This window comes from Nicotiana sylvestris, chromosome 1 (assembly GCF_000393655.2).
Source record: "Nicotiana sylvestris chromosome 1, ASM39365v2, whole genome shotgun sequence".
Lineage (NCBI taxonomy): Eukaryota > Viridiplantae > Streptophyta > Magnoliopsida > Solanales > Solanaceae > Nicotiana > Nicotiana sylvestris.
The window spans coordinates 148147173-148158448 of record NC_091057.1 but is presented as its reverse complement, the minus strand read 5'-3'; positions in this window follow the sequence as shown (position 1 = coordinate 148158448).

Genomic DNA, 11276 nt, shown 5'->3' with positions numbered 1-11276 from the left:
CCCAGCACCGTCGGAAGAGACTATAAATCTATTGTTTGTTGTGTTGTTTGCATTTGGCATGTTTTGAAGACTGGAATGACGAAGGCATTTTGTTCTGCTACCTAAACACTTTATCCTTCGTTACCCCTTTTTGAGCCTTACTTATTTTTCTTTCATACCCCTCGTTCGGAATCAGTAAAAACGACTAGAAAACGCGAGCATGGCATGAAAACATGAAGAAAAAAAAAGAAGAAAAAAGAAAGAAAAAAAAAGAGAAGAAAAGAAAACAACAAAACGAAAAAGAAAAGAAAAGAAAAGTGATAAAAAAAAAAAGAAAGTCAAATGAAAAAAGAGGAATTGGGAACTACGTTTGACCTGATTCCTCAAAGAGGATACGTAGGCGCTTCACGGCTCGGTCATAGTTTTGAAAAAATATAAATCAATCAAGTAAAATATCCCCAAGCAAGAAACTGGGGCAAAAGTTGCGTTTGTGGTAAATAAATCTAGTTCCGAAAGTTGTAACTAATAACCCAGAATTAATGCATTTTTGAGCCTTTAATACCCTTTTTTTTCTAGCCCTATCCAAAACCCACATTACGGTCCAAAGAAAGACCTTCTGACCAGTCTTCAAAAGATGCCAAGTCAGACAAATGAGAGTCTTACCGGCGAACATAACATTCTGTTCCACAGCAGAAAGGACTCTAATCTCCAGCAGAGAGAGTCATACCGGCAACACTCCAAATCCCCAGCTGGAAAGTGATACAAATGAGAGAGTCATATCGGTGAAAACCTTCACAGGCACCATAAGGCGATGAAAGCTGAGAGAAGAACAAAAAATGAGAGAGACTTGATAGTGAAAACCCTTTGGGCACTACAAGTCGAATAAGATTAAGAATCCAATGGGGAATCGCCAATTGAAGATCTTGAAAGATGATTGACGGTAGAGGATAGGCCACATACGCATGTCATGGCCATTAGAGTCGGTATCTGCGTTTGATAGGTTTTTATTTATAGTTTCTTTTGTAAAAGAGTCATCATTTCCTTTGTCTTTTGTTTTGTATCTTTTATCTTTCTCCTTTCATAAAAAATTTTCCCCAATAGAGTCTGTCCGGTCAGAACAAGTATGAAATGACTTCAAAATATGTCATCAGCTTCCCAATTATACAAAATGAGATCTGACTAGTGCATCCAAATGGTGTAGTCAGCGAGGAACAAGCGCGAGGCCAGTGTCAAGAAAATATCCCCAGCAAAAGGGAATTGACAAAAGGATTGACGAGTGTCAAAAGGGATATCCTTGCCAAAACCAAAGTTATAAACCTCAAGGCCAAAGCCAGTGGGCAAATCAAGGAGAGCAATGAGCATGATTTGGGAAATTCATACTAGGACTAAAAGGTCGGGGAAATGCCAGCTTCCGAGTTATGTCACAAAAGAAGACGGATATCCCCAGCAGGAAGGGATTATCCCCAGCACATAATATCATCCCCAACAAGCTGTGGAACGCAGAGCAAGGAAGGAGAAAGGGAAAAGCCATCCCAGTAGGGGTATCACAACCAACCACCATGTTTTAAACTAACAAATTTTGTTTGATTTGAAACAGGTAAAGGAAATGGCATTGATGCCAGAAATGCATGCCGCAAGGGATATTATCAAACTGGGGCAGAAAATTTTCCTTCCGCTTAGAAAATTTTCTGGAAGTCAGGTACCCATGCGGGAAAGAATAAAGATAACGCCAGTCTCAAGGGAAGTGGTCTTAGAACCAGTGTTGCCCCCAACATAATAAGTTCTATGGAGGAAGTTGTTCCCCAGCAAAGGGATGAAACTTGAGCTCAGTGAAGCACTAGTTCTGAAAGAATCAGAATCCCCCAACGGTGTTATCCTCGACAACGTTATCCCCAGCTGATAACATTTTACCCCCCAACAGGTAAGTAAATAATTCCCCAACAGTGTTATCCCCAGCAAGTATTCGAGGTAAGACATTTTCAAGTCTTAAGGGTATTTTGGGTTCATCCGCCCTCGAATAGGATATTTTGGGTTCATCCGCCCTCGAATAGGATATTTTGGGTTCATCCGCCCTCGAATAGGATATTTTGGGTTCATCCGCCCTCGAATAGCTTTGGGTTCATCCGCCCTCGAATAGGATATTTTGGGTTCATCCGCCCTCGAATAGGATATTTTGGGTTCATCCGCCCTCGAATAGGATATTTTGGGTTCATCCGCCCCCGAATAGGATATTTTGGGTTCATCCGCCCCCGAATAGGATATTTTGGGTTCATCCGCCCTCGAATAGGATATTTTGGGTTCATCCGCCCTCGAATAGGATATTTTGGGTTCATCCGCCCTCGAATAGGATATTTTGGGTTCATCTGCCCTCGAATAGGATATTTTGGGTTCATCCGCCCTCGAATAGGATATTGTGGGTTCATCCGACCTCGAATAGGATATTTTGGGTTCATCCGCCCTCGAATAGGATATTTTGGGTTCATCCGCCCTCGAATAGGATATTTTGGGTTCATCCGCCATCGAATAGGATATTTTGGGTTCATCCGCCCTCGAATAGGATATTTTGGGTTCATCCGCCCTCGAATAGGATTTTATTTTCAAAGTTGTTGTTGAAGCCAGGCGCCCACCTGAATAACGAGAGGAATACTTTTCTTGTCTGTCCATTGCATATTTTAGGCGCCCACCTGTATAACAAGGGAATACATTCCACGCCTTTGCCAATAGGAGACGCACTTCCTAAGTCTAGTTCTGCCAATAGGAGACGCACTTCCTAAGTTAGTTTCACCCATAGGAGACGCATTTCCTCCTAAGTTTAGTTTTACCCATAGGAGACGCATTTCCTCCTAAGTTTAGTTTACCCATAGGAGACGCATTTCCTCCTAAGTTTAGTTTACCCATAGGAGACGCATTTCCTCCTAAATTTACTTTTACCCATAGGAGACGCATTTCCTCCTAAGTTTAGTTTACCCATAGGAGACGCATTTCCTCCTAAGTTTAGTTTACCCATAGGAGACGCATTTCCTCCTAAATTTACTTTTACCCACAGGAGACGCATTTCCTCCTAAGTTTAGTTTTACCCATAGGAGACGCATTTCCTCCTAAGTTTAGTTTTACCCATAGGAGACGCATTTCCTCCTAAGTTTAGTTTACCCATAGGAGACGCATTTCCTCCTAAGTTTAGTTTACCCATAGGAGACGTATTTCCTCCTAAATTTACTTTTACCCATAGGAGACGCATTTCCTCCTAAGTTTAGTTTACCCATAGGAGACGCATTTCCTCCTAAGTTAGCATTGAAGTTGGGAGCCCGCCCATATAATAGAGGCATACATTTCTGTCCTTTTACTTTCAGTTCTAGGTCGCCCACCAGTAAAATGCGGGAATACATTTCAGTTCTAGGTCGCCCACCAGTAGAATGCGGGAATACATTTCAGTTCTAGGTCGCCCACCAGTAAAATGCGGGAATACATTTCAGTTCTAGGTCGCCCACCAGTAAAATGCGGGAATACTTTCTGTTCTAGGTCGCCCACCAGTAAAATGCGGGAATACATTTCAGTTCTAGGTCGCCCACCAGTAAAATGCGGGAATACTTTCTGTTCTAGGTCGCCCACCAGTAAAATGCGGGAATACATTTCAGTTCTAGGTCGCCCACCAGTAAAATGCGGGAATACTTTCTGTTCTAGGTCGCCCACCAGTAAAATGCGGGAATACATTTTCAGTTCTAGGTCGCCCACCAGTAAAATGCGGGAATACATTTAAGTTCTAGGTCGCCCACCAGTATAATGCGGGAATACTTTTAAGTTCTAGGTCGCCCACCAGTAAAATGCGGGAATACATTTCAGTTCTAGGTCGCCCACCAGTAAAATGCGGGAATACATTTCAGTTCTAGGTCGCCCACCAGTAAAATGCGGGAATACTTTCTGTTCTAGGTCGCCCACCAGTAAAATGCGGGAATACTTTCTGTTCTAGGTCGCCCACCAGTAAAATGCGGGAATACATTTCAGTTCTAGGTCGCCCACCAGTATAATGCAGGAATACATTCATGTTCTAGGTCGCCCACCAGTAAAATGCGGGAATACTTTCAGCTCTAGGTCGCCCACCAGTATAATGCGGGCATACATTTCATAATTTTGCATTGAAGCAACTTTTTAGTCTTGTATTACAGAGTTTGGAATCAGTAACCCCACCAGAAGGCGGAAGGTTACAACAGGAATCCCCAGCAGTAAACAATAAAATCCCCAGCACCGGGAAGCAGAAGGTTGCAACAAGAGGTCCCAGCATAAACTCAAGTCCATGTGTCAAAAGGAAGAAAAGCATCGGAAGAAAAGCACCGGAGGAAACACAAGCCGACAAGAAAGCAAGGCAACAAGAACAAATTTTAGTCTAGCCTAGCTTCTTGTTTTCTTTTAAGCACGGTGTAACAAGGAGATCGGTAAGCAGTGATAACAGCATGCAACAGCAGTAACATCGCAGTCCCACGGTAGTCCCAGCTACCAAAAACTTCCCGAACTACATTGACCTGATTCCTGTTTAGCCCAGGATATGTAGGAAACCTTTGAAGCAAAGGTTCGGTCAAATCTTTTTCAAAAAATGCTTCACACGGAGTACTCGGATGGGCAAAAATCGCTCGCTTTATCTTTGCACGAAAACCCTTCGTGTATCCGGGCAAAGAGGGGCAGCTGTAAGCACGTGATTTTTGCCCTATATGAGAATTACTCCCAAAAAATTCAAAAATAAAATGATTTTTCTTGGTGTGCCATTTTGTGATATTTTGAATAATTATTTGTAGTTGTCTGTGCGTGTTTATTTGCTAAATTAATAAAAAATACAAAAATATGTCGCATTTTGCATGTAGGATTTAATTCTATAATTGATAATAATTAAATTTGTTTTACAAAAATTAAAAATTACAAAAATAGGCATCGTTTGCATTTTTAGCATTTAATGACCAAATATACAATTTTATGCTTAATTAATACTTAATTGTGCGTTAATTGTTATTGGGAGTTAATTTGCGCTTTTATAACTTAATTTAATTCTTAATAATAGTTTAAGTATTTTTATAATTTAGTTTTAGAGAAATAAAAGAAGAAAAGAAAGCAAAAATATAAAGAAAGTCGGAATTAGGCCTCTTCTTCAATTTCAAGCCACAGGCCCAAAAATTGGCCCAATCTTCCCTACGACCCAGTCCATTTCGAACTGGGTCGACCCAGTCCATAACCCAAAAGACTCAAACCCCATTTGTCTTTCATTTTTACAAAACAAAAACAAAACAAAAAAAAAACCCTAAAAATAACCTAAGTCATCCGCCCCCCTATCATTCTTCTTCTTCTTTTCTTCTTCTTCTCCATCTCCAAAATAGTGAGCTACCATGGCTGCCTTTGACCCCACTCCCTCTCATCCAAACACCATCAACAAACAGTTCGTCATGACCAAACGACCCCAAGAACCATAGCTACTGCTGTCCGCGTAGCTATCTCTGCGTCGTCACTTCATCTTCTTCGTCTTTCGTCAAGCTCGAGCTTGAGCTCGACATCCATGGCTGCCTAGTCGTGGTAGTTTGTTTCCGTCCCCTCCATCATGCTGCTGCTGCTCGTAACCATGGCTACTGTCTCGTCTTCTCCGGCGTCGAGTTTGAAGCTCGACACCCATGATAGTTGCTGCCTTAGTTTCGACCTCCATCGCACATGGTTGCTGCTGTCCGTTCTCTGAAACCATAGCATCTTCCCCTACTGCTGCGACGTGTTGCTGCCTTCGCTGCCGGATTGCTGCTGCCGATGCCGTGTTGCCGCTGCTGCTGCCACTGCTGCCCGTTTTCTTCTTCGCAGCTGCTCCATCGCGGCTGACCATGGACGAGCTTGCTCGTCGCTGCTGCGTTTTCTTCATCTTTCACTGATGCTTGTTGCTTCGTCGTCTTCAAGTCCGTTTATGTCCAAGTTTCGTTGGTTTCGTTTAGAGTTCGTTCGATGTTCGTCGTTGGTCATTTACGGTTAGTTGTTCTAAGTTTTATTTCATCCATAATTTGTTTGATATTTTCAGATTTGAAATTAGTATAAGTTTGTTTCATTTTTCTTATTTATTTTTAGATAAAAATGGTTAGTTTAATTATATTGTTGATAGATTTAAATTGAAGATTCAATTAAATTATTTTTTCAGTTTGTTTTATTAATTTTAAGAAGATTTAGTTTTAATATAGAAAAGTGTTAGCTTAAATCGTTTGAATCCGTTGATTGTTGTTAATATAGATTTAATTCGTGTTTCATCTTGTTTGAAGTTCGTTTTTAATTCAGTGATTTAATGTGAAGTTATGTTTTGGTTTTAATTTTTGGATCATGTATATTTGTTATAATTTTGTTGGATTTAATTTAAAAAAGATTAATTGATTATTTGAAGATTAGTGATTTGAATATGTTTATTTGTTTTGTTTAAGTTTAATTCGAAGTTGAATAAAGCTTGTTTGTTATTGTTGTTAAAATAGATTCATTCATGTTCCTACTTTGTTTGGATGATCTTGAATCCGAATTTTGTATAGTTTGATTTCTTGTTTACCATTTATGATTATTGCTTGAATTGTTCTCATAATCTTGTTTAAAGTTTAATATAAGAATTGTTTGTTGTAATGTTGTTAGAGTTGATGTTAAGTTCAATATGATTGAATTTAGAAATTTTCATACTTTGTTTGTTGTTGTTGTTGAATCCGAAAATAGGATTGTTTGTTGCTAAAATATTGTTCAATCAAATTTTAGTTGTTCTTTGTTGTTCAATTCGTGTTCATATGATTTGTTGTTGAAATGTTGTTAAAATCATGTTCATGTGATATTGTTGTTATGATGTTCATCCGTGTTCATATTGTTGTTTGAACATTGTTAGAAATTGATCATATTGTCTATATTTTGGTTAAGTTTGATTAATTGATGTGTTATAGCTGATGGGTAGTTTGGTAAATTTGTAATACGTTCAGGGGTAGTTTGGTAATTTCAGTAAGGTCGGAAGGGGTAGTTTAGGAATTGTACATTTTGAAATTGTTTATTTGAAGCATGGGGGACAAAATGAAATGGGGTGGGTTGTGATATGATTATTTAATATAAAGGGGGGACAAGATTTAAATTAAAGGGGAATCTTGCATTATTTTAAATAAAGCATGGGGGACAAAATATAATGGGGTGGTGTGATATGTTTATTTAATGTAATGGGGATGAGTGGGAAGATAATGGGTTGGGTAGAGAAAAAGTATTGATTTAATTGATTAAAGGATTTATGGGATGGGATATATATATGTGAAGTCTTGAACACAAGAAAAAAGGAGGAGAAGAAATACAGACAGAAAAAAAAAACGGGAGAGAGAGAGACAAATCTGAAAATAAGAGAGAAAAGGGCTGAACATTTAAGAGATAGAAAATTCCGAAAAAAAATATTTAAGCTTTCAAATAAAAAAAAAACTAAAAAAAATATTCTGCTTTCTTTTGTTGTTTGAAATCAGAATTGATTGTTGTTTCATAAAAGCTGAAGCTTTTGTTTTTTTTGGATTACTACTCCACCGGTCTGTTACTGGGTTGTTACTGTTGTTGGGCTATTGTTGCTGTGTTGTACTGATTTTACTGCTGCTGCTGATTCTCATATTCATTTTCTTTTGCTTCCAATATCAGGTACACAACTGAAAAGCTGGTTATTGTAATCCGAAATATGAAGCGTGAATACATATGAAGAATGAAAATTTGAAGTTTTAATTTCGTTTTTATTTCTTTGTTCCTTTTGTTGATTGTATTTAAGCTATTTCATGAATTACTAAATAATAACTGGAATAAGAAAATAATATCATAAGTTAGTCTGTAATAAATCAGTTCGGCAAAATAGGTTAATTCACTAGTTATGAAGGCTTCAAGATTATAGGTTGATCATGAACAAGTAGCTAAATTTAGCTAAGACACGAATTTAAATTAAACATCGTAAATTAGGCATTAAGGCATGACTTGAGCTTAAGCAAGATTAAGAGAACGTTTAAGTCTAATAAACTTTCTAATAAGCTTTAGTAATTATGGTTAAATCTAGTTTCAAATGATTGTGAATAATTAATCTCAATAATTTTTTTTAAAAAATAACAATGCTGAGTTTTAATCTAGCTATATTTGTTTATTTTGAATATTAGTTGTTGAATTTTTATTTTATTTATAATTTCGAAATTAAGAGTGAAATTCCTTTTTCATCAATATTTGTATTAATCAAGCAATTAGCATGTCATGTCTTCTTAAAATAATAAAAGCTAGTAATAAATTAGGATTTTCTTTCTTTATTTTAGAGACTCATTTTTATAGAAAAATGTAGTCGTTTTAAGATTTGTCCAAATAAATGAGATGAGCCTCGCTTAATGAAATGTATAGATTGCGGGGCCCTCAATAAATGTACATTTAATCGCTTAGAATTAGGGAGGAGCCGTTTTAGCAAATTTCACGGCCCTACCCAAAATAATGATACGCTAGACTCTTTAGGCGCGATTTAATTAATTTTACCTTCTTAAACTCGGATGCGCATTTCATGCGACCCAAATCTAAATCCTAAAACATTGAATAAAAATGTGTTCCGGATTGCGGGTGCATTTCATGTGACGTAATCCAAAGACATGTTTTAAACGATGTTCACAATTTTTTTTAAAATAATAATAATAATAAAGTGGTAAAGAGTTAAAATTGGCACATCGGTTCATAATTGTATTAAAATCAGATAAATAAGCCAAATATGACAATTGAGCGACCGTGCTAGAACCACGGAACTCGGGAATGCCTAACACCTTCTCCCGGGTTAACAGAATTCCTTATCCGGATTTCTGGTTCGCGGACTGTAATATGGAGTCATTCTTTTCCTCGATTCGGGATTAAACTGGTGACTTGGGACACCCTAAATCTCCCAAGTGGCGACTCTGAAATAAATAAACAAATCCCGTTTCGACTGTCCTTTAATTGGAAAAAACTCCTTCGCCCTTCGCGGGGTCGGAAAAAGGAGGTGTGACAATTTGCATTGCATAGTTAGGGATTGCTGATAGAGTACTGGTGATGAGAATAGCATGACCGACCATGGATAGCATTTTTGCCTTCCAACCTTGAAGTCGATTATTCATGCGGTCAATAATGTATTGGTAGTCAGCACTTTTTGGGTGGTGGTTAGTGATTGGTAATCCTAGATAGTTCTCAAATTTAGTGGTTGAGTTAATGTTGAGGGATTGTGCAATAATTCTTTGAGGGTGGGTATTGACATTTTTTTAAAAGAAGACTTTAGATTTTTCAAAGTTTATTTTTTACCAGATTGTGATGATAAGTTATTGAAAATATTTATAATGGTAGATGTATTTTTTGTATCCGCTTCAGCAAATAGCACCAGATCATCTGCAAAAAGTAGGTGCGATAGTTTTGTTTGGACTCTTCCTATTTTGATAGGGTTCCAAAGGTTATAGTTAATAGCTTGGTTGATTAAGAAGGTTAGAGATTCCATGCAAATGATAAATAGGTATGGTGAAAGAGGGTCACCTTGCCTAATCCCACGTGTTGGGTTGAAAGAAGTGGTAGATTTCCCATTTACAAGTATTGATATGGATGAAGTTGAGACGCATGACATAATGAGTGAAATGAGCTTTGGGGGGAAATTTAAGCTTGCCAAGGAAAATCTAATGAAGGATCATTTGAGACGGTCGAAGGCTTTTTCTAGATCTATTTTCAGTATCATATGCCCTTTTTTACTATTATTCTTATTGAAGGAATGGATAGCTTCTTGGACAATGATGCAATTATCAGTAGTTCTGCAACCGGGAATGAAGCTGCATTGGTTAGGGCTAATAATTTTGTGCAAAAGAGGTCTTATACGGTGGACAATTATTTTAGTAATAGTTTTGTAAATCGTATTGCAAAGGCTTATAGGTCTATATTGAGTTATCATTTCAGGGTTTTTTACTTTAGGAATTAATACTATGTGTGTATGATTAATATCTTAAGGGATTTGGTTTGTTGAAAAGACATTCATACAGAAATTAATGTTTGCACTTTGAGTATCACCCCAAAATTGTTGTAAGAAAATGGGGTGGAGTCCATCTGGCCCTGGTGCTTTTAGAGGTTTAAAAGAATTGATGGCATCTGAAAGAGGTTTGGTAAGTTGAAGTTGTTCGTCGTGTGTTAGTGCATGAATATCAGCGGGTATGAATTTTTTAACACTACAGGGAAGCTCAGTAGTATACACTTTTTAAAAATGCTCAATGATAGTGTTTTTAATGGCATCCTTATCTAAGGTCCAGTTGCCAACATTATCTATTAGGCCCATAATCCTGTTATTTCGCCTTTTATGGATTGTAGTCGTATGGAAAAATTTCGTGTTAGCATCACCTTCATTTAGCCATTGGACTCTAGATTTTAATTTCCAGAAGTCCTCTTCTTGTCGAAGAATATTATTGTAATCGAAAATAAGCTTTGTTTCAAGATTGTGGTGAAACGTGCTTTTGTAGATCAGATTCATTTTTTGTAGGCTTTCAATTCTTGCGATAATTTTCCTTTTATTTGCAAAATGCTATGAAATAAAGACTATAAAGTAAAGACAAGTATAGAGAGAAACTGATATATTATTCGAATTCAAACTGATGTACATAATGAACTGTAATCTCTTCTATTTATAGAAGAAAGGAAGCTGCTACTGCAAGCTGCTGTGTAAGCTGCTACTACAAGCTGTTGTGTAGGCTGCTATTATACCAGATATGGATAATCTTTTACTGAGAGTAATATTTATCCATAATGGAGTACTGAATGGATAAGCTCATTGTACCCAGTATAGATAAAGGTAATGATCATCCATAACGGAGTATTGAAAGGATAAGCTCATTGTACCCGGTATGGATAATCTTTTATCGGAGATAATGTTTATCCATAACCACGTACCGAAAGGATAAGCTTATTATACCTGGTATGGATAATCTTCTATCGGGGGTAATGTTTATCCATAACCGGGTACCGAAGTGATAAGATTATTATACCTGGTATGGATAATCTTCTATCGGGGGTAATATTTATCCATAACCGGGTACCGAAGTGATAAGCTTGTTATTTTCAATAGAGTACTAAATAGATAAACATATTTACGGCGGAGTCCCATGTGGATAAGCTTCTTCAGGAAGCTTTTTTACAACGGAATACTAAATGAACATCCATAATATAATATATTTATAACACTCCCCCTTGGATGTTCATTAAAAGATAATGTGCCTTATTAAAACCTTACTAGAAAAAATCACATAGGAAAACATCAAGTGAAGGAAAAAGAGTACACA